The sequence below is a fragment of the Theropithecus gelada genome, chromosome 15, assembly GCF_003255815.1.
Source record: "Theropithecus gelada isolate Dixy chromosome 15, Tgel_1.0, whole genome shotgun sequence".
Taxonomy (NCBI): Eukaryota; Metazoa; Chordata; class Mammalia; order Primates; family Cercopithecidae; genus Theropithecus; species Theropithecus gelada.
Genome location: NC_037683.1, coordinates 78,847,258 through 78,869,152, shown reverse-complemented (window position 1 = coordinate 78,869,152; position 21,895 = coordinate 78,847,258). Strand labels below are relative to the sequence as shown.

The 21,895-nt window shown below is 40.0% G+C and overlaps 1 protein-coding gene across 1 annotated transcript in view; it reads right to left on the bottom strand.

Moving 5' to 3' along the window:
- Positions 1-21,895, bottom strand: part of LOC112607733 (histone-arginine methyltransferase CARM1-like) — a 271,632-nt gene that overhangs the window by 109,217 nt on the left and 140,520 nt on the right.

The following is a 21,895-nucleotide window of genomic DNA, read 5'->3' as shown; positions in this document are numbered from 1 at the left end:
CACAGGCACTGTGACCAGGTCTCTCCCTTATACTATAGCCTTGGCTGGATCCCTAATGCCCACACACTCTTGGTTCATGATAAGTTCTCTGGCCCCTCACATTCTAGACCCAACCTAGATAGTCTAGATGATCCTGTCCAGTAACCTGTATGCACTTTCCAGAACCCTCTCCGTGCTGTCTTCCTGCACACATGAGACCTGCCCTATGACCTCCATGCTTCCACCATGCTGAACACTTACAAATTCCCACATCAACCCAGTCCTGGCCAGGAATCTTGACTTTGAATCCCTCTATTTTTTTTTCTGTTAGATTATCCTTTGACGTCAAATTCTATTCATCCTCCCAGATTCTATTCAACTAGCATTTCTTCACTGCTGTATTCTGGAACATCATAGACAGAATTAATTGCTGTAATAGAGTGGATCTCAAACTTAGCTCTAGATCAGAATTACTCGGGAAGATTTTTTAACCTACAGGATACTGGACCCTCACCCTACATCTAGTAATTAAATGTTCTAGTGGTAGGGAAAAGGCATCTCTATTTTTAAAAAAGCCTCCAGAGTAAATTCTCCTGTGTAGCCAAGGATGACAAACATCTTTCCAATCTCATGTTCTAAGCTTACCATCATCATTCACGCTATACTGAACTTACAGATTTAAAAAAATCACCATCTCTCTACCTAAATCAAGTTTTTGGGAAACTGTTTAGGGGGTGTCTTAGTCCATTTTGTATTACTACATCAGAATACCACAGACTGGGTAGTTTATAAATAACAGTAATTAATTTCTTACAGTTCTGGAGTCTGGGAAGTCCAAGGTTAAGGGACGATATCTGGTGAGGACCTTCTTGCTGTGCCTTACCATGGCAGAAGGCAGAGGGCCTTCTCTGTGCAAGAGCAAGAGCAAGAGACAGAGAGGGTCCCCTTTATAACAACCCACTCTATTGACATTAACCATTACATGAGAGTGGAGCCCTCATGGCTTACTCTGTTGTGGGAAGTCAGGGACCCTGAACGGAGTGATTGACTGAAGCCGTGGCAGAAGAACATAAATTGTGATGATTTCATGGACATTTATTAGTTCCCTAAATTTATACTTTTATAATTTCTTATGACTGTCTTTATTGTAATCTCTGAACATAAATTGTGAAGATTTCATGGACATTTATCACTTCCCCAATCAATACCCTTGTGATTTCCTATGCCTGTCTTTACTTTCATCTCTTAATCCCATCATCTTCTTCGTAAACTGAGGAGGATGAATATCGCCTCAGGACCCTGTGATGGTTGTGTCAACTGCACAAATTGTTTGTAGAGCATGTGTGTTTGAATATGAAATCTGGGCATCTTGAAAAAAGAACAGGATAACATTGATGTTCAGGGAACAAGGGAGGTAACTTTGAACTGGCCGCCAGTGATCCGGATGGAACAGAGCCATATTTCTCCTCTTTCAAAAGCAAATAGGAGAAATATCGCTGAATTCTTTTTCTCAGCAAGGAACATCCTTGAGAAAGAGAATGCGCCCTGAGGGTAGGTTTGTAGATGGCCCCCTTAAGGTGTGCCGTCTTTTATGGTCAAGCGAAAAGGATGAAATAAGCCCCGGTCTCCTGTAGCGCTCCCAGGCTTATTAGGATGAGGAAATTCCCGCCTAATAAATTTTGGTCAGACATGTTGTCTGCTCTCAAACCCTGTTTCCTGATAAGATGTTATCAATTACAATGCGGGCTGGAAACTTCATTAGCAATTTTAATTTCGCCCCATCCGGTTGCTCCTGTGATCTCACCCTGCCTCCATTTGCTTTGTGATATTTTATTACCTGGTGAAGTATGTGATCTCTGTGACCCACACCCTATTCGTGTACTCCCTCCCCTTTTGAAAATTGTTAATAAAAACTTGCTGGTTTTACGACTCGAGGAACATCATGGATCCTGCCAACACATGATGTCTCCCCCGGACACCCAGCTTTAAATTTCTCTCTCTTGTGCTCTTTCTGTTTATTTCTCAAACCGGCGGAGACACCTAGGAAATAGAAAAGAACCCATGTAACCATCTGGAGCAGGTTCTCCCGAAATTACTCACTTCTTAAAAGTCATACTTCTTTTTTGTTTTTTTGTTTTGAGTCAAAGTTCACTCTTGTCACTCAGGGTGGAGTGCAATGGCATGATCTCAGCTCACTGCAACCTCCACCTCCTGGTTTCAAGCGATTCTCCTGCCTCAGCCTCCCGAGTAGCTGGGATTAGAAGCGCCTGCCACCATGCCCAGCTAATTTTTGTGTTTTTAGTAGAGATGGGTTTCACCATATTGGCCAGGCTGGTCTTGAACTCCTGACCTCAGGTGATACACCCACCTCGGTCTCCCAAAGTGCTGGGATTATAGGCGTGAGCCACCATGCCTAGCCAAAGTCACACTTATTAATACTGTCACAATGGCAATTAAATTTTAATATAAGTTTTGCAGGTGACACTTAAACCACAGCAGAAGTTTAAGCCTCATTTATCGCTAGTCTCTAGAACACAGTGCTAATGTAGTAGCCACCCTAACAAATAAGTCTGAAATGTAAATTCAATACATTTGGGAAAATGACCAATGAACTTGGTGAAACTATTTAATTTGAGAAGCAGCCCTGTGAGGCCCTGGGGCCATCCCATGTGGGGACAGATAGTTCGAAAAAAGATCTTGTTGGAAAATAAACATGCAAACACGTGTAACCACTGCCTCTCCTGCACAAGGGAATGCCATCTCCTCGAAAGGACCTCGAGAAGGATAATGGGAGGAGTTCTTGGTGGAAATGTAGATCAGGATTAGATTTACAGTATACCCTGAACAATCACTATTTCACCAATTTGTAAGGGATCATACCAAATAATTAACCTCACCTCACTAATGTTTCCATGTGGATTTTTAAAAATGAAAACAGAAGGATTCTTTGATTAAAAATGTCTCTTCATTATACAATTTCTGTCAACTCTATCTTTTGCAATTATACCTCTATAAAGGAAAGGATGCAAATGATGATTTAAAAATAACTACAAAACCAACAAATGAAAAGTATAAAAAATTTAGAAAAATGCAACAAATCAAAAAGAATAAAATAAAAAGAAAAATTCCATTATAGAAGTGACTAATTATGCTTAACATTTCGGGTATGCTTGTGTGTGTGTAAAAATTCCTCTTACTTATAAAATTACATTGTATTATTTTATAACCAGTAATTTTTATTTAACATGCTATGAATAATGTCCTAGGACATTAAGTAGTCTTCTCTACCTTATTGCTAATGGATATATGATTTCAGCTTAATAATGTGCCATAATTTGACCAATTCCCTGTGGCTAAATTTCCAAGCCTCACTCCAAGTCTACTGTATCAGAATGATAAAACCCAGAATCTGTATCCCTGGTGATTCTGGTAACAAGAAAGTTTCAGCCAATAAAGTATGGCAACATTCACATAGTAAGAATATCCTATTACAGTAAAAGCAATGCCATTTCTTCACAGCATCTTCCTACACATAAAAATCAATGTATTGGTGGACATTTCTGTTCTCCTATGATTTTTTTTTTTGACCTGTTCTTTCTCTTTCTTTCTTTTGTTTTCTCTTTTTTTTTTTTTTTTGAGATAGGGTTCACTCTGTCCGCTAGACTGGAGTTCAGTGGCACCATCTCAGCTCACCACAACCTCCACCTCCTAGGTTCAAGCAATTCTCCTGCTTCAGCCTCTCAGGTAGCTGGGATTATTGATGTGAGCCACTACCGCCTGGCTAATTTTTGTATTTTTAATAGAGACAGGGTTTCGCCATGTTGGCCAGGCTGGTCTTGAACTCCTGACCTCAAATGATTCACCCTTCTCAGCCTCCCAAAGTGCTGGGATTACAAGTGTGAGCCACCACACCCGGCCTTAACCATTTTCTTTTGCAATTAAAAAAAATTTTCTCTTACTTAACCATATAAAATTTAGAAATGCAGAAAAGCCAAAAAGGAAAAATAATTCCCAGAGATAATCACTGATAACATTTTGGGGCTTTCCCAGGAATTTTTATTTACATTTTTACATCTATCTCCATATTATATACAACAATACTATTGTACTCTATTGGTTTATGACCTGCTTTTTCACTACTAGCAATATACTGTTAGCTTTCTTCTGTGTCAACACTTTTCATAGAGACTCACTCAACTACACATAAAGCTACAAAGCTCCTTAATTGTCATGTCATTTTGCTCATTTCTCCAGTTTGTTCTCAGAGGCAACATCAGAGACTAAGTAGATCTTAATTTTTCTTAATTTCAACAATGTTTTTTGACTATATTCCCTTAAATTCTGGACTCAACTATTTGCTTATAAAATTTGATTGGGAGTCAAAAATATCAAGTCTGTTAAGCTACAATTTCCTATATTTGCGTTTTTCTCTTTTAAAAAGATATTGGACAATATTTACCCGGCTCTAGTTTCCTGGCACCTCTCCAATTCTCTCTGAGTTCTCAGAGATTGCCAGCAGTGGTTTCTGTCACCCATTTGTGAGTTCTTTGAGTCTCTGTTGTTTGGACTTTCAAAGCCTATGGTAAATTAATTTGTTCAACAAATAATCTTTTGAATATTCTCAACAGTTGCAAGTCTCTATCCTTTGGGGGAAATTTGAGCCCTTAATACAACCCAAAATAATGGATGCCCAATTAAGTTAATAGGATATATGGCAAGTTGAAAAATATCATTTTTGGTTAAAAAACAAGATTTTGACTATAAAGTTACACAGCTGGTCTTCTTGTGTAGCTCGCCAATTATCTCCAAAAAGAAAATGTAAAAGAGAAGCTTCAATAAAGTTTTGTGTTACACCAGCATCCATGCAATACATAAATAGCCTACAAAATAAGTACTAAGCTGGATGCGTCAGTTCTACTGTTTGATATTTTAAAAATCCAATTTTATTATATTATTAACAGTGTTAGTCTGCTTAGGCTGCCATAATAAAATTCCACAGATTAGGTGGCTTAAACAACAGAAATTTATTTTCTCAACGTTTTGGAGACTGGGAAGTCCAAGGTCAAGGTGCCAGATGGTTACGTTCCTGGCAAGGGTTCCCTTCCTTGCTTGTAGTTTTCTGCCTTTTCCACTGCATCCTTACATGGCAGGGACAGCAAGCTATTGACTCTCTGATGTCTCTTTTTATAAGGGCATGAATTCTGCAGAACCAAGGCTCCACCCCATGACCTCATTCAAACTTAAATTGCTTCGTTACTCCAAATACAGCCATACTGGGGTTAGGATTTCAACCTGTGAATCTGGACGGGACACAATTCAGTCCATCGCAGACACTATAGTCACAGCTATTTATAATCCTAATACAGGGGCCACATTTAACAAAGCAAAAATCACAGCCTCTTGTTTGACAAGTTTAAGATGTATTTATGGGATTGATGGGATTTAGAAAATCAGGAATATCCTGACAAGTCCAGGAATTATCATCAATTAATTCCTTCCTGTGGGGAATTCTGTCCAAAGAATGTTTTTGTTGTTGTTGTTTGTTTGTTTGTTTTCACAATTTACCCTCACTTTTATTTTAATGGTTAAATAAATGTGTATAAATTTTAAGAAGCATCTATGTTTCCACATGGTGTATAAAGAGTCAAAATAAATAAATAAATAAATAAATAAAAACCTGTGTAAAAAGGAAAAGAAACTTAATTGTTGATTTCTCCCCTCTCCTCAGCTACTTTGGAGAACCCAAAAGGAAGGGAGCAGTAATAGCCTATCCTCCTCCTCCTCATCCTCAGTTCTCCAAACTGAGGGACAGAATTTGGGGTAAGAGAAGTGAAGGGCTCTTTAAATCCAGCAGGTAATTTTGCTTTTGGAGAAGATTTTGGGAAGGAGTGCTCTTTTTTTTTTTTTTTTTTTTTTTTTGTGGAGGAGTCTTTTGATCTGCAGGTTCGATTTGTTTGAAGGACGCTGTTAATTCTGTAGAGCCAGAATGGTTACGAGGAGAGGGAAGAAGGGCCAGCTGGTTTAGAATATAAGAAAGTCAAAATGGATGTCCACATTAGAACAGTGGCTCCTTCAGCTGCTCAGGGTAGAGAGGTGAGAGGACATGGATTAGAACTGCTGCTCTGGAATAAAGAAGTCCCTATGGGGATATGGTCTAGAAGCCTGAGGGCAGTGGGCTGAGTATGTAAGGATGGAGAACTGCCCTCAGTTATTTGTAAAAGCCCAGTTCCTCTGACTAGAGCACATATCATGAGTAAAATGAGAACACCTTTCAAAGGACACATCTACCCACACTGTTTCTAAAAGGAATGACCTGGTGGAACTACGATTATAAACTGTCAGGCTGTAAACCATTGTGTCTTGCAATTGTTTTGGTCACAAATACATAAATGTAATTTTCTCTATCGTGTAGATGTTTTACCAAGGACATAGCTGCTCCATGCTACAGCCATGATTCCAATTATTTTCCTTCCATTCTCAGGCTTGATTTAGGCTTCTTCATGACAAACCATTACTTTTCAATTTTAGTATGTATTTCTACTCATGAATCAATACAGACTACTCAGATGTACCATTTTCTTTTTGTTCTGCTACTCCTAAAAGACCAGATTGAAGGGATCTGTTTTTGTTTGCTTGCTTTTCTTAAATAGCTGCTATTTACAAGTCACACTGCCTGTGGTGCTTTCCATACGAAGAGTTTATTTACCAAGACACTAGCGTCTTTCTGTGCCAGGAAAGGGTAATACCTGTCTGACTACCTCAGCTGTTCCGGCCACATGTCCCAACATTATACCAGAAAATATACAACTGTCAATATAATAGTCATGGTGTGGATTTTTATAAAATAATGTCAAACTCTAGACATTGCTGCCAAACTGATTCTGGGCTATCTTGAAGAATTTGCAGACAGCTCATTTCAATTCACTCTAGTCCATCAGCTTGAGCTTACCCAATTAAGCTCTCTTTACTGGACACTCAAGGAAGAAAAAGATACCATTTTAATCAGTGTACAAAGAAGAGAACAACACTAACCACTTGCTTCATTTAATTATTCTTCTCCCAGTTTCACGGTCTGAGCATTTCTCCCTTGAGATGGATGTGGTTTAAGGTAGACAGGTAGACTGTCTTAGGGTAGATTCCCCATATTCTTTTTTTTTTTTTTTTTTTTTTTTTGAGACAAAGTCTTGCTCTGTCGCCCAGGCTGGAGTGTGGTGGCACAATCTCAGCTCACTGCAAGCTCCGCCTCCTGGGTTCACGCTGTTCTCCCACCTCAGCCTCCCGAGTAGCTGAGACTACAGGCGCCCACCAACACATTTTGTTTTTGTATTTTTAGTAGAGGCAAGGTTTCACCGTGTAAACCAGGATGGTCTCGATCTCCTGACCTGGTCAGTGCTGGGAGAAGTGGGATTACACTCAGAACATCATTCAACAGGATGGATGTGATATCTACAGCTGGAATACTGGTCTTCTCTGTGTCTGTCTCTTATTAGTTCTGTGTATAACATATAGGATAATAATTACTATTTTGTCTAGTTACTTAGTTTTTTCTATCTTGCTCCATAGAATGTAAGCTTAAAATATTTAGCAAGTACAAAGATTTATTCACCATCAAATCCAAGAGCAAAGTATGATACCTGGCACATAATAAGTATGCAATAAATATCATTGAATGCATAAGTAAATGAATTAATGAAGGCATTCTTTGTTTTTCTTCCTTCCCATTCCTTCTCCTTCTTCTTCCTTTTCTCCTCCTGCTCCTCCTCCTCTCCTTCTTCTACCTCTTCTTCCTCATCTCTTCTTTCCTTCTTCTTCCTACTCCTTCTTTTTCTTCTTTTCCTCCTTCTCTTCCTCCTCCTTTTTTTATTCTTCTTTTTCTTTATTTTTCCTCCTTGTCCTCTTTCTCCTTTTTTAATCCATTTCCACTTCTACCTTTCGACTGGTTCACGTCTTCTAAAGCAATTACCTCAGAATAAGGAGTTTATTTTCTCATTGACTTATTTCTTCCCTAATCATAGGTGTGTAGACTTAACTATCTGGGCTCCACCTATTTACTTAAAAAGTCTAATCATAAAGTTCTTTGAGTTAATGTCTCAGTGGCAAAACTAAATTATCTGATCAATCATATATTTCAAGTCAAAATCCATTTATTATCTAAACTCCTAAATATGACAATGTACTTTTGCTTCTCTTTTTTTCAGTGGATAGCGACATATTTGCATAAGACAGTTCCCACACCTTCTTCATCCCAACTCCCAAAGTTAGATAAACGTAAACCAAATTTTAGGAATTTTCCTATACAGATATACTGTGTGTGTTATTCCAGAAAAAGGCACAGATATCTCAGGTGGTGAGAGTTGAAGTAGTATAGGAAAATGAATACATTCCAAACATGTATATAGACAGGGGACTCTGCTGCTTAGTGAAATTCAACATAAGGGTGGCCCTTCTTACACCTCATACAATGGTTTGTTTACTTAGCAAAGTAGCAGAAAGCAATATAAAGCAGATTCTCTAAGTGCCCAACATAAATAGCATTATTATAAGACACTGTATGTTCCTATCGCATACATGAAAAAACTATAAAAATGCACAGCTTCATCAAACTTCAAGCTAATTTCTCCCTTTTAGTGCTTTTGTCTCCTCTTTGAAAAGAACTTGTCAGCATTTCTTGAAAGCAGCCATCAAATCAAACTCTCTTAAAACAAAGTTACTTATAACTTCTAAGAAACTGAATATATTATTTGGGTTTCCTCTTCACTCAAAGCCTTACAATTAGCAACTAAACCTACAGTTCATAAGTTGTGTAACACTAACGTAACACAATTTTTGTCCAACCAAAAGATTGGTGCAAAGCACTGGGTAGGACTATTGGGAGTATTTTGTGTATTTGTCAAATCTTTAACTGTCAAGCATCTTATGGCAAAACAATTGAGATCATGTTTTTTCAAATCAGAGATGATCTTCATGCATATCTTCAAAACCAATGAACACTTATTGAGATGACAAGTAGTGACCTAAACATTAGTAAAATAGTAATGTTAAGCATTTATAAAGGCAAAGATGGTTTGTTCATTTGTTTGAACATTGAGTGAGATCCCTAATCCTTGTAGAATCCTGGTAGACTTACCCTGATGCTCTACCCATCAACAAAGAAAGCCCAAGATGTAAGAACTGCGTGGTCTCCAATAAACAGATGGAACAGGAGATCAACCTTAAATAGAGGAATAACTGACTGAACTGGAACAGAACCAAGATTCTAAGGTATTTCTGTGAAAACTCTTTTATTAACAAGTGGTGGAAAACTCAACTACGTATAATTTGAATAGGAGCTTCATGGCTCACAAAACCCAAAAATACAGGATTAAAGTTCAATTTTCAAGAATAGCTATTTTCAAGTTCTCCATTGCTGTTGTTAGGGCTTGCTCTCTCCCTTGTGTGTGCTCTCACTCTTTTGCTCTCTTTTTTTCTTGTTTTCTTGCTCTGCGTTTCTCTGTTTTCGCTTCCCCATTGGGCAGGCTTCCCCCTCATAGAACAAGATGATTACCAGCAACTGTAAAACAACAATGCTACAAGCTCAGCAACCTCTGTCCTTCCAAAACGTTCCAACAAAAGCCCAATATTGAGTTTTGTTGAACCATGTTAAATTAAAGACCCATCTCTGAATCCATTTCTGTGGCCAGGGGATCAATGCCAATGGACTAGCCTTGAGTCAGCCTTATCTAACCCAAAAGGAAGACTGGGCTTCCATTATCAGAAGAGAGGAGAGTATATTAAAGATAAGCAAAATCACAGCTAACTACTACTGAAAAAGAGGTAGAAACATTATAGAATAAGCTAAAAGAAACAGGACTGAGAAAATATCCATGCTTTGGGGGCAAATGGGAGGAAGGTGAGTCATGGAAAACACCCACTCTGGTCATCAACTTCTGAAATCTTGGAACTTGCATTAGCTTAAGCCCAGATTTTGCTTCCAGCAGCAGGTGGTTGTTGTGACAGGCTACTACAAGTCAATTGGTGGAAAATTTCTGGTTCTAGAACATGTTGAGTCTCTGACACTGCCTAGGTTGCCAACACTGTTTCTCTGTCCACACTCATTAAGAACAGGGGGCACTGCTCCAAGCTTCAGATGTTCTGTTTACACCACTGGACCCCATAGCCAACAAGTAGATTAAGAATGAGCTGTTGACCAGAGGGTAACTCAGCCTGAATCAAAAGACTAAGGCACTGTAATCAAAGAGGGACAGATTCTGAAGCTCTCACGTTGTCGGTGGTAGTCAGGTAATCCTATGTCTTGGTTCACCTGGAACATCTCAGTTTGTACCTGCTGTCCTGGAGAAATGATCGATCCCACTGCCTTTCACCCTCAAAAGATTCCTGATTTGGATGATAAATGATTGAATCATCCTGCCTATAAGTTCACGCAATTTTGGGGGAGGTAGCCACTCACAACTGAGAGAGATGGGGAGACAGAAAGATGATTATGAGGAGACAAAGCAACACCTAAAAGCTGGAGACGATGTATCTGCTTCCCCACCATGGTACCAGGACACTGTCTGGGCCTGAAATGCCTTAAATTCCAGGAGACATTTCACTTCGATAACTTTTTATTTTTGACTTGAGCTACTTCGTATAGGTAGCTTTGATTAAAACAGAAATTCCTCCAATTTAAAATAATGTATTTTTTTCCTGGGTCATTGCCAGACACTAGAGTTTGCTGAGAGTGTATTACTTTTGTTTGTTTTTACTAAAAATTTTATATGTTTTAATGTCTTACTCATTTCAAGTGCTTTTAAAATCTGCACCATGCTTTCCTGAACCCTAGCGGTGAATCAGTCTATTTGCAATTAGGCCTATTTCTACCACTGTGCTTTACCCAGTCCAGTGAAAACCACCCCATATTAAGATTACTTGGGATGAAGATGGAATTTCAAACAATCTGCTAGTCATTTGAAGGTCACCAGACTTGTAGAAAGACAAATGGTACCTTCATTCACTAAGTAAGGCCAGAATGCACCTTCTGGAGCATTTAACATGTATTCACAGAGGGACTAATTTATTTATGTTGCAGCATGAGCTATTATTCAATTAGTTCTCATAGCTTCCTGAGGCCTCTGCATGCCTCCCAGCAAAAAAAGCAGCACAGGTAAACACCGAACAGGTGGCATAAAGGTACATTTCCAATTTGATTAGATTTACATTGTTTAAAAAATGACACTTGACAAGTGAAATAAACATTTTCATGATTGCTTATGCCATAATCCCTCCATTCCCCTGACAAATAACTTTGGAGAAGCATTAGTGGAATCCTATATAGTATTTAAAAAATTGAAATAGCAGTCTGTATCTTCACTACATAATGCTTGGGGCACTTTATTTTGCCAAGAGAAAACTTTGCATAACAGGTAGACTTCAAAATCTCTCTGGGCTTTCCCTTTATATATTATCCATAAATGAATGAGACAAAAACACCTACAGACTCAGTTGAGAAATGCTATAGCTGTAACAAGACAGAGGAAAGAAAGTATTTTGTACCTGGAAGAGTTGAGATTTCAAATCAAATAAAAAGACCAGTTTGGATGACAAGTAACTGCTTTGTTAGTTTTGCGATGCGATTTTTAAGATCTAGCTCTCTTCCCATTCAAACATGCATTTAACAGTAATTCTACATGGTTGTACTACCTAATCCTATTCAATAAATTCATCTTGTATTCATTTTTTTAGAGAGCAAAATTTACCCACTGTAGTTCTCAGTGAAGTGAATCTATGATAATTGGCTAAAAGTGTGATGTGCATCTGTCCTCTTAGCTCAATCTCTTTGCTTTTATCTTGTTTTCTCTTTCATATTTATATTGATAGTCAACTGGGTATAAAATGAGCAGAGGCTAAATCTGGTCTAAATCTGGTCTATAGGAATATTTAATTTGGCCATGATATGTTTTAAAACTCAGAAGAATGTCACAGGAAACAAGGATTTCTACCTAAAATAGTATGGCAGGGCACACGAGGGTCTGAATTACTGTGTAGCAACAACCAACATGAGGGAAGTAGCTACTGCAACCTTTTGAATGGGTATGAGATCTCCAGTTGCCATAGTTGCCCCATTGTCTCTTCTTTGCAACTAGCCCACTTCATGCATTTCCATGACTTGCTTGGGCTGTATAGGCATTTGAGTCTGTGCCTCCCATATAATCAAGGACCCATTACAAAACTTCATGGATAACAAGTCCGTAACTTAAAATATCATGTACTTCCCTTCTATTATCCAGCACCACGAAATCATAAAAGCTAAGAAAAGTGATAGCCAAACATATTATTGTATGCTTGTTTCAATCAATTGACGATTTTATTTTAAATGTGTAAGAGAAGTAGTTGTGCTTCTTGGCAATGACCTTATTTGGTCATTTTGTGCAGATACTCATTAGGGCAGGTTTAAACTCAAAGTCTAGAGCTATCAGATAAGTTCTGGTGAGTCAGTGACTATCATTCCCAAACAACATGTTTTTATGTGAACATAGTACTGTTGATGGATCTCAGCTACGAATGTGAGTTTTTCTCAAACCATTCATCTCCCCAACCTTCCTGTATAGTTACTAATGATCCATGGGATCCTGGAGTATGGCATCTATATTGAAGAGTGATTCCACTCAGAGAGGATGCTCATGGCACCCACTGCCTTATCCTTCCCTAACAAAGTGATCAACCATCTACTCTATGACAAGCAACTGATAGATACAGCAATAGTTAAATTAGTGCTTTCCGGCTGACATCCATCTGCACTTTCCTTACATAGAAGAGGGGATAACATGGACTGAAAGTCAGGAGGATTCAATCCAGGGATATTGGTTATCATTCAATATTTTTAAAACCACAACCAGCAGATCTTTTTATATATGCGGCTTACCTGCAGCTTTAACAGCAATCCAGCTCTAGAATGAGTGTCAAATCTATAATTCTTTGATACTTTGATAAAAAGGGATATTCTAAATCTTATTGAGAATGCAGCTATTGAGTGACTGTTGAGTCTAGAATCCTTGACACTCTGGTATGAAGGCATACTCCAGGTCCTATTGGGAACCCATACAAAAAAATTTCTTCAGATCCAAATGCCGAAAGAAGCTTTGTTTGACATATTCTGCGCTCCTGCCACTACTCTATCTTTTATGGACTCTGGAGATCATGTAAATTCACAGTGTTTCCCCTTTTGCTTGAATGCCAAGATGCCCAGAGTCAAAAACATGGGTTGGCAGTCATACTTATGAGTCCTCTAATATGCAGATTTGTGTTTTAATTTCCTCTTGGCCTCAGACTTCTGTGCTTTGTATATGTTCTCTAATTTTGAACTTTATTTATATTTTACTATAGAGATGTGTGAGGAAACTCAAACTCTGCGGTAAAAGTTAGGAGATGGATACATGGATGGATAGATGGATGAATGGATGGATGGATGAACAGATAGGTAGAAAGACTGATCAATTAATCCCATCAAAACTACATGAAGATTTAACAGAGACTGATTAAATTATGCTGCAATTTTTCTGCCTCACTTTCCACACAATAACCCACCCTGCTCTGAACAGCAAACATGAGGACTTTGGAAGCAACAGCCTCGGTCCCATATGCTGAAAGCAGATGGGAGCTGCACTGTCTTCACAGTAGCAGCTGCCCAGGAACCAAAGTGAAGAGGAGGAGGCTGGGGGAAAGGAGCACAAGGGGACAGAAACACAAAAGAACAATCAGGAGTGGAGAGGAGATACTTCCTGCTGTCAGTCTCAGCCAGGGTCAAAAGCAAACACGCACTCAAGAAGTGCTCCATTTAGTACCATTTTCACATTCATGGTGTCACTTAATCCAATCCCCATTGCCAAGAGGTTTTATGATCTCCATCATACAGATGGAAGAGAGATACAGACACAGTTTGCTCAGAGACAAACCAGCCAGGCCACTGTTCATTCCAGCACCAGTATCTGCATTCCAGAAAGTGGGAAATTCTGAAACCCAGGATTACCCTGAGGGGCATATTCTACCTCAGAATAAACTGTTTATCAGTTGACGATGACTGAGAAGAAAAGACACACACAAAATTAAGATGTAACATATTCATGTAACATAACTAACAGGGAAATGGCTTCAGCTCCAACCAGAAAGATTGGCTAGATAGGGAAAGGTTTTTTGATCCTAAATTTTACAAAATCAAGACTGAAAATTTCTCTGTGTAACTGCAGATGTTTTTTCTTTGGAGATAATTATTTGAAAACTAGTCATCTATTATTCTGGACTGGCAAAGTGTTGCCAGAAATTTATGAAAAATACTCTAGCTGAACTCCTCCTGTACTTATAAAGCAGGTATCTATCAATTATACAATGTGTGATTTATTACAGTAAAGCAACAAGAACACCAAGTTTATATAATACTGTACCTTAAATTGTTTCCTGTGTTGTCTATACACAGGTACACATACACATGTACACACACACACAACACACACAAAAATATGAATTAATTCTAAGAGGTATAGTATAGAAGTATTCAGTGCAGAGGCACAGAGCTTAGACTCTCCCTCTTTCTCTCTTGCTAGGTAGACAGATAAAATCCGCATGCATACATATTATATGTACATGTGTTATATGTTAATACCTATTTATACACATGAGTGCAGGTGTGCATGCGTGCATGCACACACCCATATAGATATCATATAGTAAGCACTTAAATGAGTGTTAGTTTAGGTTAGAAATTCTGTTTCATTTTGATAAAGGAAAATGGACATAGGTGTGAATTTTTTCCAAGTGGCCCCTAGGTCTCCTCTCCACTGGGGATCTGTTTCTTTCACAATTACCCCAGGGTAGGATGGCCCTTTCTGAGTTTTTTCTTTGAAGGTCTAGCATTGAAATTCATACCAGCACTATGGAAGGAAGCCAAGAAAGCCAGCTTTTCTTGGAAGGCTGCATGCCTCAGAACAACCTGAGCCAAGGGGGCCAGAGTGCTGGCGGTGAGTCAGCTCCTTATTAAAAAGATTTATTGATCACCTGCTGTGTGCTAGGCACAGGAGTGGGGAAGATGGAGGGGGGCTACAAACAAAATTAGAAATGAGACTTTCCCCATCAAAGAATATGTGATGAGGGGAGAGAGAGAGAGAGAGAGAGAGAGAGAGAGAAGATAGAGACAGAAGAAACTGACACACATGAGAACTACTGCAAAGCAATACATTGTTACACACAAAATGGTTTTAGAATAATTTGTATTCAAAGATCCAGGGAGACAGAGCTCTGTGCATTCCATCATGGAAGGCTGCTTAGAAGAGGTGAACTGTGAGCCAAAGAAGAAGGAGACATTTGGATAGGCAGAAAGGAGGATGGAGGGTAAGGGCTTGAGGCAAAGCTTCCAGTGGAGAAATTTGGAATCACTATGCAGGCAAAGGTGTAGCCTGATTTTTCCAGTGTGAAAGAACTGAGATATGGAGTTACAGAAAAAAATAAAGGCTAAACAGAAAGTTCACTTGGTGATGTAATGTTACATGTAAGGTTGGATTTGTCATTTTATGCAACTGGTAGCCTGTGTGGGTCTTTGAGAAGGGTCTGATGGCAATTTCAGCAGTTTTCTTTGTGTTGAACTTTGGTCCTGCCATGAATAGCATAGCAGACTTTATGATCAAAATTCATTAGGTTGCAACCTACATGAGGAAAGGAAGCATGTTTCTGGCTTGTTCAGCATTATCCAGGTCAGTAACTGGTGCACTGCAAAAACCAATCATTCCTATGATGAATAGGAAAAAAATCTTCTATTAATTAATAACTTATTTATTTATTGAGACAGGGGTCTCATTCAATCATCCAGGCTGGAGTGCAGTGGCACCATCAGGGCTCATCGCAACCTTGGCCTCCTGTGCTCAAGCAATCCTCCTGCCTCAGCCCCCAGAGTAGCTGGGATTACAGGCATGTGCCATCACACCCGGCTAATTATTTTTATTTTTTAGTAGAAATGAGGTCTCACTATGTCGCCCAGGCTGATCTCAAACTCCTGAGCTGATGTGATTCTCCCACCTCAGCCTCCCAAAGGGCTGGAATACAGGTGTGAGCCACTGCAACCAGCTACCTATTTAGTAATTACAATTTAATATATTGTGTTAGTAAAGGTTCTGTAGAGGGACAGCACTAATAGGATAGATGTATATATGAAGGGGAGTTTATTGACTCACACAATCACAAGGTGAAGTCTCACAATAGGCCGTCTGCAAGCTGAGGGGCAAGGAAGTCTGTCTGAATCCCAAAACCTCGAAAGTAGGGAAGCTGACAGTGCAGCCTTCAGTCTGTGGTCAAAGGTCCAAGAGCCCCTGGCAAATCACTGGTGTAAGCCCAAGAGTCCAAAAACTGAAGAACTTGGAGTGCGATGTTTGAAGGCAGGACACATTCAGCATGGGAGAAGGATGCAGGCCCAAAGACTCAGCAAGTCTGCTCTTTCCATGCCTGCTTTTATGCTGGCAGCTGATTGGATGGTGCCCGCCCAGACTGACTGTGGGTCTGCCTCTCCCAGTCCACTGACTCAAATGTTAATCTTCTTTGGCAACAGCCTCACAGACACAACCAGGAACAATACTTTGCCTCTTTCAATCCAATCTAGTTGACGCTCAATATCAACCATCACATATATATAAAGTGCTTTGCAGACTGCCTAGCACAAAAGAAGCTCCATCAAAGTACTGTTCTTCTTTTCTCCTCTTTATCTGCATCCTCCTCCTCCTCTTCCTCTTTTTTCTTCATGAGAAAGGCAACAGAATACAGAGTACTCATCATCATCTCAAATGAGTCCTGTCCCCTGGGACCCCAGGGCAGCTGGGTATCACCATGCAGATTGTGCACTGCACAACTCCAGTTTACAACACGCACATAGGCTATGAAGAGAACAGTGTTCCTTGGAATTATGTTACACAGCAGCCCTATGCAGACAAGCTTTTCATGTCATACCCAACTTGGAAACTCCTTTCATATTTCAAAATTCTAGAATAACCTCAGAAACCCTTCCTGCCATCACAGCAGAAGGCAGATCAAAGAGTGGACAGAGCAGAAAGAAACTATAACAGTGCAAAAATGAGAGAAGTAATTCCCAAGGTAACTGGTAGCTGCAGCAGCATTTTTAAAGTGTATTGGAAGAAAAGAACTCTCCTAAAGGGTTTGCAGAAAGGAAGAATGGAGAGATTACTACTTGAGAAGCATGGACTTGAGTCACTACAGTCGAAGAAACATAAAAAAGCTCTGCAATTGTTATAAAATCCCTGATTCAAGATCCTGAGAGACGAATGGGGCATGGAACAGCACAGAACATGAGCAGACAGCACACGGAAGAACTCGTGGGTAATGTTGATCCAGGAAGACTTCAGGAGACAAACTGAATTTATCAGGACTGTTATTATGGGATTTATCGATTCTTTCTGGAAGCGAGATTAGCTGTTAGCATCTGAACATCACTTTTTATTATTTTAGTCTCAGAAGTATGTCCTATGATTTATACGTAATATAACAGAAAACAATTTGGAGAACCGTATGCTGTTAAAACCATATGGAGGTTCCAGTAATTTACAAGAAGTCACTTTGTTATCTTTGTCTTTAAGGGCTGAGCTTAAAAATTCTATAACTAAAGACAGGAACATAGTCTAGGTGGTCCCCAGGTGATATAGCCCAGTTAGGATTCTGGTTGGTGGCCAGATTGGGTGAAATCAGTTATCTCACAAAAAGAGGTAAGGGTATAGTTCATTTCTAAGTAGAAGTTAAAATAATGCTAACACATAAAAACATAGATTACCATATTTCTCACCTCACTTGTAAATGACTTATGAAAAAATGAATACATTTTATTAGAATACCTTCTATTTAATAGAAATTCACCAGTGACAAGGTGCTATCTGCCATAAGCTGAACTGCACTACATTACAAATGATGGAAAATGGAAGTTCTACTCCTGTGGCTGCCAAGGGACCGTGAGCAGATGAAAGGGCAAGGGGTGCTGGCAAAGGCAATGGTGATGCTGGATTTAAAATGTTGCAGCACAGTTGTGGGCTGCAGGAGATTAGCAGAAATGCAAGGACTGACCTTGTGTGGCAGTCCCAGGTGGGTCTGCTGTCTCTTTGAGCAGACACCCTGAGCATTCCAAAACCCTAAGAAGCAGTACTGCACGCAGTGAGATGACAAATTGTCACTGCTGTGCCTCTCTTGCAGACAAAATCACTCTGCCATGTGTGACAATTATTGGGGCACATGGCCACCTCCCTGCTAGACTCCATGTTCCTGGGGAGTGTACAGCTGTGTCTGGTTTATGTTTTGATCTCCTAGAGTGCCTAGCTCACCACTGGGCCCACAGTGGAGCCTCACAGTATCCTGAATGATATACATCTTTTTCTTTTTTCTTTCTTTCTTTTTTCTTTTTTTTCTTTGAGACAGGGTCTTGCTCTGTCACCGAGGCTGCAGTGCAGTGGCACAATAGCTCACTTCAGCCTTGAACTCCTGGGCTCAGGAGATCCTCCAGAGTAGCTGGAGTATCTCATTTAGTCAACTAGTAGCCCTCTGTAGTATGTATTGGAACTATCCCCATCTCATAAATGAGGACACTGAAGATTAGAAAGATGAAGCAGCAGACGTTAAGTTACACATCTGATTGCTAACATCCACAGGTTTTGCAAAAGGCCATGCTTTTAACCACCATATTCCTCTGCTTCTAGATCAGAGGTTGGCAAATTACAGCCCACAGGCCAAATCCAGCCCTTTGTCTCTTTCTATATAGCATATTAGCCAAGAATAGTTTTCATGTTTTTCACATGGTTTAAAAAATCAAAGGAAGAATAATATTTTGTGACAAATGAAAATCATATGAAATTCAAATTTCAGTGTCCATAAATAAAGTGTTACGGTAGCACAGCCACATTCATTTGTACACATATTGTCTCTGGCTGCTTTCATGCTACAGTGACAGAGCTGAGTGACTGCAACAAAGCCCATGGCCCATGGAGCCTAAAGTGTTTACTATCTGACCCTTTACAGAAAAAAAATTTTCATCCCTGCTCTGGGTCCAGATGCACTAAGAGGCAGACATGCTCCTCTGTCCAAAAGTGAAGACAGATTGACATGTAAGGCTAGAGAAATCCTGGAGTGATGAGTGCTAGGTCAGCTTACTTATATCCTATCCCAAAGGCCATGGCTACAGCCTGACCACACCTGAAACCAGCGAGGCAGGCAACACCAGGCAGTTGGCTCAGGCCATTTCTTGGCAGCGAGGATAGAACTAATGGTAGTTCTGAAGGTCAGTGAAGATGCTCAATAAACCATTGATTGATTTGGCCAACTTGCAAGCAATATGGGTCTTGTGGTTGACTGAGTTCTGCAAGTGGTATAAAATTACGTTTAGCTTTGAGTCGGCAACCTCCTTTCCCACTGAGCCCTCTGCAGAGCAGCCGACAAGCTGCAGAATTGACAGATTTGAGTATTACCGCCGTGTGCTAGGGACGGTAACTGAGGAATGCCATAGCCAGGAGGCAGACAGCAGGAAGAGAGAGATGTGCAAGCCAGGTGCCTGCACAATCCAGTACCTGCAGGATGAGAAAGGCTCAGTTGAATCTTCTCTCTGCTCAGCCAAGAGAACTCAGTGGAAGCAGGAGGGAACCCTGAGGGCCAGAAACTAGCCCTGGGATTGGGGACTCAGGAAAGGGGATGAGATGGTCGCATGATTGCCCAGATATTTTATGGACCTCCTGCCAGATGGTCAAGGCAAAGGCCACCCATGTCCTAGTAGGGGCTGGGACAAAGTGGCCACTACACTAGTTCATACCAGATGCTCCATACAGGATGTGACTGATTGTGACCTGGTACTCTATAGCCACTGTTCTGCACAGCTATCCTGAAAATGTGCAGAAATAGAGGGAAGAGAGTAGCAGAAAACCACATCCTCAGAAAAAAAAAATGGTACAATAAGTAAAGCACAGGCTTTGGGGGCCAGAATCCCCAGGCTTCAGTTTTACCTCTGACACTACTACTCCTTGTATGATGATTGTTTGGTCACTTAATTTTTCAGATTTTTGGTGAACTTCTCTGCAAAATGAGCTAATATAGTTAATATTAGGAACTTCCCTGTAAAATGAGCTAACATAGCTAATATTAGCTCATTTGTGAGTTATGTATTTTGTATCAGTCAAGATTAGATTTGTATGTATGTAAAAACAAAAAAACTCCCCAAAATTATAGTAGATTAAATGAATTAGTAATTTATTTTTCTCTCTCATAACAGAAGTCCAGAATTAGACAGTTCAGCAGTTCCACAGATGCAGACACAGAGAAGGACAAGGCAAAGGCATCCTTCTCTGATGTGCTTAGAACACACTTTCCATCCTTAGAGTGCCTTGAAGTCACAAAGTGACTGCTGCAGCTCTGGAAATCATGTCTACATTCCTGGCAGCGAGAAATAGGAGGAAGCAATGAAGAAATGACACGCCTTTTCTCTGAGTGTGCCTGTGTTAAGGAAATTTTGCAGAAACCCTACCCAACTTCAGCTACTGTCTTTACTTGCAAGGCTCACTGGGAGGTGCAGATTTTTAACTACACCCATTGCCACACCTAAAAATATAGGACTTCTGTTACTGTGGAAGAAGGAGAGAATAGAATGGGGAGACAACTAGCAGTCTTGATCACCACAAATGCCTACTTTGAGGGCTGCTGCTCTTCCCAAATGTTCTAGTGCACATGGAAGAACATTGTAAAGCTGAAGAGGGTCATGCACAGAAAATCACACTCCTTGGCTTCTCCTACAAGGCCCTTCATGACTGAGCCTCATTCTGCCTTTACTCAGCCGAGGTGTCTTCCTCTGGAAGCTTCCCTGGGGTTCCAGGTTGGGCTAAGTCTCCCTTTGCTGTGGTCTCACGACGCCTGCTGGACTTCTGTCCCATCACTCTCCCCATTACTTTGAAATAACCATCGGTGCCTTTATCTTTCCCTCAAGACCTGCACTGGGCAATACGATAGCCACTAGTCACAGGAGGTGATGGAGCCCTTGAAATGGGGCTAGTCAAAATTCACATGTGCTGTTAAGTACAAAATAAAATGTACTAGATTTCAAAAACATAGTAAAAAGAAAACCAATGTAAAACGTCTCATTAATAATTTTCTATACTGCTTTCATATTTAAATGATAACACTTTAGAGATACTGGGTTAAATGAAATATATTAGTTAAATGAAGGTCATCTGTTTCTTTTGGTTATTTTAACATGTACATCTGAGGCTTGCATTTACGGCTTATGTTGTACTTCTCTCCTAGAGGGCAGGAACTAGGCTCTATTGATTTTTGTGTCTCTAGCATCTGCATGGTGTCCGTTTGGTAAGTGTTAGATGGATGAAATCATGCATAGGATAAAAGCCTTGGTGCCAATGTAGCAAAGGTGGGAAATAGGGAAAGAAGATAGCAGTAAAGGACAATGACCTGGCAGAATCAAATGGGCCACACGAAGGGCCTTGAGAAAGCTTCAGAAGAACCAGTGTCCCCTATTGTGCAGTGGCTGCTACACAGCCCCTGGAATTACATGGGGCTTGGTTCAAATCCTGGCGCTCCTATTAACCAGCAAATGATCTTGACAAGAGATACTGACTCTGAGCCTCCTTCTTCATAAACTAGCAATGATTATAGCACCTTTTGAAAGAAATGAAGGGGATTATGTTGGTAGGATGCTTGGCATGGCCTCTGAAGCATAATGAATGATCAATACATGTTGGCTCTTTTCATTAGCTTTTATGGGCCTGTTGTAAAAGAAAAGCAATTTTTAAAAAGTTGCCCGAAGCCAACCAGCATTAAGTCATTTCCCTGCTGAATATTAAAACAGAATTTTTAATCTGAGATGACAAAAATAATTTGAGCTGGCAGATGGCATAGTGTTGTCACCCAC